Raw genomic sequence first — 10,033 nt, 5'->3', positions numbered from 1 at the left:
GTTTGAACTAAAGGAAGATAAGGATGTGATCTTCAGGAATGGCCCTTACTTTTTTGGATCTCATGGAATGTACTTAAATAAGTGGTCTCTAGATTTCAATCCAAATGAGGATATGTTGAATGCAGTACCAGTTTGGGTTAAGTTACCAAGGCTCCCTCTCTCTTACTGGAGTGACGAAAGAGCTATTGGGAATAGAGTTGGGAAATACTTGGACAAGGCATAACCCAAACGCTCCCAATTTGCATGCGCTAAGATCTGTGTGGAAGTTGATTTGTAAAAGGGCATGCCTTCCCAAATAATAATTTCACGCTTGGGAATTGGATACATTGGCAAAGTCTTGACTACAGATCCCCTTCAAATGTCAGTTTTGCCATGAATACAGACATTTTGCTAGGGATTGTAAAAAGCCACTTCCAGCAAAGTCTCAGATCCAACGACAAATCATGCGGAGCAATGGAAAACTCAACAATGACGAGGAAACAAAAGGAAGGCAGCAACAAACAAGGCTCGAAACCCCTCAAAGAATAATGGGGCCTCAACATCATCAAATCCATTCGGCATCCTCCAAAATGACCAAGAGGACCCAGTGAACAATGACAATCCGAGTGAGGGTGAATCAATCATGAAAAAAGAAGAAGGTGAGATCAATGAAGTTGGGGAAACCCCGGGTGTCGATAATGTCATGGATCTGCAACAATCAGAGCCTCATTCAATGGAAGCGCATCTGATCCTCGAGATCATAAAGCAACTTGCAATGGAAGCGCACAATGCCCTGGTGGTTGCGTTTGAGAATTATCCTCAAAAGGATGTCCACGAGGGGCCTGTAATATCCCTTATCAGGGGTATCCCTCAAACACAAGCAAACTCCAACCAGAGATGGACTGGGAGGGCGTTTACCAGATATGTCGCCTCTAAAAAGAGGACGAGATCTGGAGGCTACCTGGCCCTTTCCAGACTCTGTCTAAGAGTATAGGAGAAAAACACACAAGTGGTATAGTAGTCGGGAAGCTCAAAGAGATAAAAATAACAGTAGTGCAACATACAATAATGTATACATGGAATATAAGCAGATACTCGAGAAATGCAGAGAGAAATGCTAAGCCATTTTATTATACTGAGTAATGGAAAGAGTACAAGAGGTGATCAGAAAGATAGCACCTCGACTTGCTCAAGGCAAGTGAAGAAATACACTCAGAATGGTAAGGAAATGGCCTCTCTCTGAACTGCATCCAAGCTGCCGGAGAACTGCTGTGTTGCTGCTACTGTTGGAATCAAGTGAGGATTTGGGGTTGTTCCCCTCCTCAGAAAATGCTGAAACTCTGGAATCAACCTCTGCTCAATAAACCCGGAAAAGCCCAGAAAGCTTTTCTAAAATAGCTGACCCCCGAAAATCACCCCTTGAGGATCTATGCTATCCCTCAAGGCTCTGCGCTGCCCCTGAAGAGAATCCTCCAAAACTCTACCCAAGACTCTGCCAAAATCCTCCAATCTGCAAGGGTTGATCCCTTGCTCAATCTCCAAGCTCAAATCCTCCACATAAGCCCAATCTGGAGCTCCTACCAAAAGAGACTATGTCCTCCCCTCTCAAGACTGCAGAGTCATCAAAATGCTTAGTTCCTCCTCAACTCCAGAAATCGCTCCTCCTGCAAAATACTGATGAAACTACCTTGCATGAGCAGGCACTCGAAGTCCCTCGGGGCTAAGGGTGAGATTTCCAAACAGAGACACTCGATGCACTAAACAGTGTTGCAGACAAGCTAAACAGCGAGCGTGCTCTAAGTCGAAGTGACTAGCTCAAATGCAACATAATCCAATGCCCCAAATGCAGAGGCTCCTCTCTCCTTTATATTGTTGGCCTTTCTCAAAACCCTAAGGCCCACCTCCTCCAACGTAACCTCTCTCTTGCCATGTGCTCTTTCTCCATCTGTGCAGTCCCTCCAAGTGTCTACGTGGGCCCCCTTCTCTACGTGGTCCTTTGGCCCCCTTGGCTCCCCTTTTAAGTTACAACGTTGTGCTACTAGGGAGTGACTTTATTCAAAAAGTGAGTTATGTCCCCCTTTCCTCACCTTTTTATTTATAAATAACTATAGAAAGCAAAATTGAACAAAATTGAATATTCCAATTAGCCATGGCTAATTAGGAATATTACAAGGCCTTTTGCCATAGAGGTTATTACCCGAAATATGGCGCAAAATTTAGTATGGGCAGAGGATGGTAGCAGTCACAAAACATAGAGCAATAAGAAAAAGAAGGGAAGACCCTATAAAAAAAACCACGTGAGAGCAAGAAGCAGAGCTTAATAAGAAACTTGACAATCAATCAATAAACACAAAAATATTAAAACCAAGACCAGTCAAAGATGCGGAGTCACCAGAAGTAGGAGGAGGAGCCCCTCAATTCCCTCCAAATAAATAATGAATATATTGTCCTGGAATATAAGGGGTTTAGGGGGCCCCAATAAATCCTTGTCAGTCAAAGACATGGTGAAGTAGGAGAAGCCTTGGGTTTTATTTCTTCATGAAACCAAGCTTGACGAAAAGGATATTTTTGTAGCAGTTAAAGCCTTTTGGAGAGAAGGTAATGACATCGTTCAAAGTTCCAGAGGTATGTCTGGAGGTATAGGTATTATTTTACGGGAAACCATTTCAAATATATAGACAGTATGCAAACTCAAAATTGGATAATAATCATTTTGGAAAAGAAGGACACTAGAGAACAAATCCCCTTTATCAACGTCTGTGCACTTGTGCTATATGGAGAGAAAGTGTACTTTTGGGACTCTTTGAACATTATTAAAGAGAAATATTTCCACCACAACTATATAATGGGAGGGGACTTCAACACAATGCTCAAATATGTAGAAAAGAAAGGAGGGAGCATAGTTCGATATCCCTTCAAGGAATATATGGAAGATCTAATCCATGAATGGGATCTAATTGCTCTGCTCCCAAAGGCCAGTAAATATACTTGGTTGAACCGACAAACTAGAATTAATCATATTTCGGCTCGACTTGACAGATTTCTTATCCACATTAGTTGTTTGCTAAAGGGTTTGGAGTGCACTTCATCAATCAAGGTGTAGGGATATTATGACCATCTCCCAATCACATTATTAATGGATCAATCGGAAGATTTAGGTCCCATCCCGTTTAGGTTCAACTCAGCATGGCTACAAGAGGACAGTGTAATGGATAATATAAGGCAAGAATGGAAAACCCTAGTCTTAAGATCGCCTTCCTTCGCATAGGAATCCAAGTTAAAGATGGTGAAGCATGCATTGAGGGAATGGCTTAAGGAGAGTTATAAGTCGCTTGGGCAGAAGAGGAAAGAGTTAGTAGAGCAGTTAGAAAGTCATCAACATCTAACAGAGAATAGTCAGGTGGAACCATGGCATATAGAAAAGGAACAACAACTCACAAGGGAAATTTTTAAATTTAGTCGATAGGAAGAGGAACTACAACTCATTATTATTCCACTGGCCTGTTCCTTCTGCTACGCTGCTCCTGTAGCTTCTCCACCTGCATGCAGAACGCTGCTCTCTCCCATACGTTGCTGAAATTCCAGTTCTTGAAACGCTCCATACGCTGCTCTCTCCTATACGCACAGTGCTCGGCTTCTCTTGACTGCATTTATCACTGCTCATACGCAGTACTCATATATTTGTAACTCCTACCCTGCCATAACGCGCCCAGGTTCATCGTCAGATATTGATTGCTCTGCTCCATCTTTTGAAATAGTTGATGGGAAACCAATGACCTCTTTCGCTGTGTCTGGCTGCAGCATGGTGATTTGAATTATAATAGTTACAGTTCGAGAATACCCATCTAAGAATGCATAAAGCCATTTGATGTTTCAGCGCTGACCATATACAGATGTTAAAGACTCAGAAAGTGTTGCCTATGGACCACTGTTTAAATATTGGGTATGGTACATATTTTCCCATTGATGCTTGAAATCGCTGTCGAAATCGTGGTTTTGGAGAATGGATTCCCTGTCGTACCTCTGAGTGGCGCCAAACAGGTTATCCATCTATACCTTGCCTCCTTCTTCGACGTTCCTCTGCAAAACCAACCACTGTACCACCACTATTTTCTTTTCTTGCTCCATTATTTATGAGTTGAGGTCTTTTGAAGAATGCGTTGGTTACACCACCACTTTAGCTTTCCGTCTTTACTACTCAAGTCATACGTATTGTAGCTCCTCTTCGATGACCAGGAAAACGCGTTGGCCATGCCTTTTCCACGCAGAGCATTCAAACGCTGCTTAACATCGCTCAAGTATAGGCCTTCATTTGAAGACAGCGTAACTTCCATGAAATGGGGATGTTCAAGCTGACCATTCCTGCTAAGATAATACAAGACCTGAACTCTTCTGGGCATAAACTTTGATTTGGGTTCGATCCAGCTGGGCTTTGCTCGGTCTGGGCTGAGCTCTCTGCTCTGCTGCTTGGTGATATTGATTTATTGGAGTGTAAGCTTCACTTTTCTTTGAGAAATCTTCCAAAGGCTAAGGCTGCCCTAACTGCAGTCAGAACAGCTGCAAATGCGATATATGTTCCGCCTGCTCAACAGGGGACTATCGCTACGATAATCAGAGGAGCAACTCTGCCACTCAAGTGGTCGATCACGCACCAGAACTGAAGGATCCAATAACCGCTACGAAAGCTTATTTTTCAGAGACGCGTATGAAGTCACTTTTCTTGTTACACATTCTCTTGTTCACAGTTTCGTTTAAATGCAGTGGGTCCTGATGCACGTATTCAAATACATGTGTTTGTTACCTTAACTCAGGGTGGATATTGTGGTTTGCTCTCACACTAGTTATTCTATGTATTATTGGAAACGACAGTCTTTCCATCGTTGGCAATAAATCTTTTAAAACAAAAGACAAACCCTGATGAAAAACATAATCTTAAACGGTAGCAGCTGTGGTATGAGCGAACATATCTTGCTTTGTGCTACTGTGCTCTATCTGTACAGTATTAATATATTTGGCTAGTAAATGTAAAGGACTTTAATATCTCTCTATTTTGATCCTAAATGTACATAGAAGATTGGATGTGGCCATGACGTTTGCGCACAGAGTAATCCAAAAAGCAGCAAAAAAAAAAACGGTAGGGGAAGCAGATGTCAATAGGGAAGCAGCTGTAAGGCTGCTTTACATATTATGTAACAGGCTTGAGATTTACTTTATTTTTTTTGGCTAGTAGTATGGGAAGCAGCTCATTTAAGGAATCCAGTGACAGCCGCAAATAAGATTCTATGTTATTTGGTTATTCAACTAGGAGTTTTGGTTTGAACTGTTCTTAGAGACAGTGTTGAACAAGTATCTAACTAAATTCATTCTAAAAGGCAGGGTTTTGCAAGCATCTGACATTTATTTGAGAAGGAAGCGATATGTGGGTTCCATAAGATTGGAGATCTTATTCTTAGCTAGGACCTGAAAGAGTGTATATATGGTTAAGCTGATTTGGCTTCTCTTGCAGTCCTAGCAGATCAGGGGTGGCTTCTGTTTATCAGCTAATTTTTTGTACATATCATGTATATTACTAGGCAAGGCATATGATTGTTGAGGTATGAATGTGTGGTATTATATGATATGAAAGCATCCTATGCGTCGGTCATTTTTCTTGTCGATTCATGCTCCTCCTTATACGGCACTGATTACTTTATGTTATTTCAAATGTGTTGGAATATGATACTTATATAACCAAACACAACTGAAATCGAGAACCATCACTATTTTTAAAGACAAGTGCAATCTTTTGAAGACAAGTGCAATCTGTTGCAAAATCCAATTGTATTGACATATTGCGAGTGAGTGTTGATTTTTCTCTACAAGTTGTGATCAGTTTCAAGTGCAATTTGACAATGAATAAAATAGCCAGAATTGGTGAAGTATTGGAGTTCTTAAAAACTCTGATACATTCCTCTGATCATGGTACAGTAAGAATAAGCAAAGCTTCTCTTGTTGACATTAGAACCTGTTTGCATAATGTACAAGAGAATATTGAGTTTTTGCAGCTTGAGACAAAGCTACAGCAGGAAGAATTACAACAGTTGAGTCATCATTCTAAACATGTTTCTGTTCAGAACAATAAAGCAGACTCCCATAAACAGCAAGTCAATATTGTTCAAGTTCATTCAGATTCAGTACCCAATAAAGCAGCAGCTGTACATGCAGATGCAGAAACTCAGTCTGCACTTCCCAAGCCCATCATCAGACCTTGGGAACAACTTGTCCACAACAAGCACAGAACTGGTCTTGGATATGACAAGGACTTGTCCTTTCATATTCTAGACTATGCCAAGCCCATTCAGTTTCAGAGTGCCGGATTCATTCATGACAGTTCACCTGCTCCTCATGACAGTTCAGCTTCAGCTGTTCCAGATTCTACTCCTCTTCCACAGCAACAACAACAACCAAAGATTGTAAAATGCCAACACTGTGACCGAGTTGGCCATCTGAAAGATCATTGTTTTGATCTTCATCCATGTAAGCACTGTCATAAAACCAGCCATTCTTCACACAGGTGCTTCAAAAATAAACGTCCTGCAAGAACAAAGATTCATCTTGGATGGATCGCTTCTTGGCAATGGGCATCAACAGCCAAGAAGATATTCCAAACGCATGTTAGAACTTGTTCTAGAGTATTGAACAGTCTTGCAGTTGAGTTTTCTCCATCTTCTCACCTTGTACCTGACAGGGGGGGAAATGATGATCATCTACAAGCTTCAAAGTCACATCAAGCGAGCCTGAGCCACAACCTGCCACACCAGTTTCAGAGTTGTAGCCAGAGACAAAGATGCCTGAACATGCCTTCAGTTGGGAATCTGGGACACTTCCTCTAGCAGAAGACTCCAGCTTCTTGCCAGTTTTGGAAGAGTTCCAGGAATTACAGAGTTGTTGGTCATCCTTAAACCATCACAGATTGAGAACACTTCCTCTAGCAGAAGACACCAGCTTCTTGCCAGTTTTGGAAGAGTTCCAGGAATTACAGAGTTGTTGGTCATCCTTGAACCATCACAGGTTGAGACTTCCCTTTTCAGGTTGAAGTTTTACCTTTTATGCGAGGTGAGGCCTCCCTTTTATGGTTGAAGGTTTCCCTCTTTAAAACAATAGGATCACTTCCTCTAGCAGAAAACTTCAGTTTCTTGCCAGTTTTGGAAGAGTTCCGGGAACTGCACTAAGCGTTCCAGTGTTGGTGGTCATCCTTAAACCACCGCCCTTTTTTGCACATGTTGTATTACAGCTCTCTTCTTGGACTCATACATAACCCTTCGGATTAAGGGGGGGAATGTTGGACACCTAATCCTAAATGGTTAGTGTGGAAGTTGAATGGACAAAAGCAGTCCAAGAGACCTTGGGATCTGAAACCCAAGAGTCACATAATGTACTATAAATGTAAATCATTTATCAATAAAAATTGAATTGCATGTTTTATCTTTCATACTGTCTTGGCTGTCCATGTGTGTTTAACATTAAGGCTGAAGAGAAGGAAAGTTTATGGTTGAAAACTCTGGAAAAGGAAACTTAGTGGAGGCCAAGGCCATAAGAGTGACTGAACACCAAATTTCAAAGAGTCACAAGTGTGAGCAAGATCATTTCCAAGGAGGTCACACGAGCCAAGGAGTGCACAAGGTCACACGTGCTAGAGGCTTAACGCACAAGTCGTGTGTGTGAGGCTAAGGAAGGGTGATGCAACACGTGAAAGAATAGGTCAAATTTTGGAAGGTCGCACGAGTGAAAATCGAAAGTGCAAATCAAATTTCAGGGAGCCGAGTTTTCCATGTTTCATTTGCTGTAAAAAATTTGAATTTCTCTATGGCCAATTTGCCTATAAGGGATCCCTTATTTATTTTGAGAAACAAAAGTGAAGTATGGTGAGATTTCTAGCTTGGGCGGTACTCCAAACCCTAGGCTTGAGGGTTGTGGAGGCGTTGGTACACAAAATTCTTTTGTGGGCTTGAAACCCAAGCTAGGGGTTTCGTACCCATCGATGTTGGGGCCAAAACCCTGATGAAAATTTGGCATGTGGGCAATGGAGATGATAGAGCACTCCGAGAGCAACTGGAGGAAACGAAAATCATCAAAATCTGACATGTAGAAATGGAGATATGAATTTTTGAATAATTGTGTGGGTAAATATGTCATAAGATCAAGTCGACCTTAGTTCAAGGAGCCCTTCTTGATAGGTTAGACGTCACCCTAGAGAAAGCTATATAAAGGAGTGAGGAGAGGCCTCATTCCTCACATCCAAAGAGTATCCACATCAAAGAAAGAGCTCTGATTTGGACAGCGAATTAGGGACACAAGGGCAAGAGCACAAGTTCTAGAAGGTTATCTCTGTAATTTGGTGCGAGTTACCCTGTGGAGGATGTCACAGGCCTGAGGAGGCTTGGGATTGCATGCTACATCAGTCAGATGGTCAGAGTATCTTGTTGAGGGTAGATTGGTTGTCGAAGGACTAACACCAAGCCCCAGTTTTGTATTCTTGTACTAGTGGACTAATATAACGAAGAATACTAGCAGGCTTGGGATTGCATGCTACATCAGTCGTTGTCCCTGGTACAGGAACCCTAGACTATTGTATTATTTAGTTTGACTTATTAAACAAAGTTGGGTTGAAAATTTGTAAAAAGTTGTCTATATTTTGTGCACTAGTAGATTTACTGTTGTTTATATTCTATTGTGCAAAGTAAACTTGTTGTGATACTTGGTTTGGTAGCATCAGTGATTTAAGATTCTATCCTAGACACTAGTATTGGGAAAAACAACATGGTATCAAAGCGTCTCTGAGCTACTTTGAAAGGACAGTGAATCAGAGTGTGCACAGTGAAGCAGCTTAGAGGGAGTTGTGGTTGTCTAGATCATCGAGCAAAGGGTTCAAATGAAGGCATGGAGGTGTGGTCTTGACTGGCTTGCTAGCGAGATTGGTTAGGATTTCTGGTGGATTGATGGAAAGCCTGGTGAACAACAGTTTGTTGTAGGGCAGATTGGTGATCATGGACTTTTATTGATTTGCCATGGATCATTGGGACAGCTCGAGCATTGTTTTGGCATGAACGAGATTGGTTTGATCAAGATTGCTTCATGTGATGGACTGCAAATTGGCAGGCTAGAGTCTTCATCGGATTGTGCTTGCAGGGCTGAGCTAGTGGAGATCGTGTAGGCTCATAGGAAGCCTAGCCTCAGAGGGAGCAACACTATGGAGGTTTGGGATCTTCAGGTTCAAATGTGATGAGGCAAGGCACTACCGAGATTGTAGGGTTCATTCGACAGGGTATGCTATAATGATGGACACTAGATGTGCTAGTCTCGTCGGAGGTTCTCCAAACCCTAGGGTTTGGCTTGAGGGTTGTGGAGGCATTGGCACACAAAAGTCTTTTGTGGGCTTGAAACCCAAGCTTAGGGTTTTGTACCCATCGATGTTGCGACCAAAACCATGATGAGAATTTGACATGTGAGCGATGGAAATGATAGAGCACTCCAAGAGCAATCGAAGGGCACGAAAATCATCACAATCCGACATGTAGAAATGGAGATATGAATTTTTGAATAATTGTGTGGGTGAATATGTCATAAGATCAAGTCGGCCTTAGTTCAAAGAGCCCTTCTTAATAAGTTGGACGTCACCCTAGAGAAATTTATATAAAGAAGTGAGGAGAGGCCTCATTCCTCACATCCAAAGAGTATCCACATCAAAGAAAGAGCTCTAATTTGGACAACAAGTTAGGGCAACAAGGACGCAAGGGCAAGCACACAAGCTCTCGAAGGTTATCTTTGTTATCTTTGTAATTTGGTGTGACTTACCTTGTGGAGGATGTCGTAGGCTTGAGGAGGCTTGGGAGCCCTGTTTGGTGTGCCTTGTCACTAGTTTTGGGTGCATTCTTCTTGCAGACTTGGAGTCGTTGTCACAAAGGTGAGTATTGGGACTATTTGTGCATATTGCAGTGATGTTTTGTATGTTGTTTAGGCTGCAAATCATGGTAGTTGCAGCAGCGTTAAGGAGGGGAATTTGATTGCACTGAGA

Source organism: Pinus tabuliformis, chromosome 7, assembly GCF_031772625.1.
Source record: "Pinus tabuliformis cultivar Carrire ecotype Pingquan chromosome 7, CPIR1, whole genome shotgun sequence".
Taxonomy (NCBI): domain Eukaryota; kingdom Viridiplantae; phylum Streptophyta; class Pinopsida; order Pinales; family Pinaceae; genus Pinus; species Pinus tabuliformis.
Note: the sequence above shows the minus strand (reverse complement) of the source record.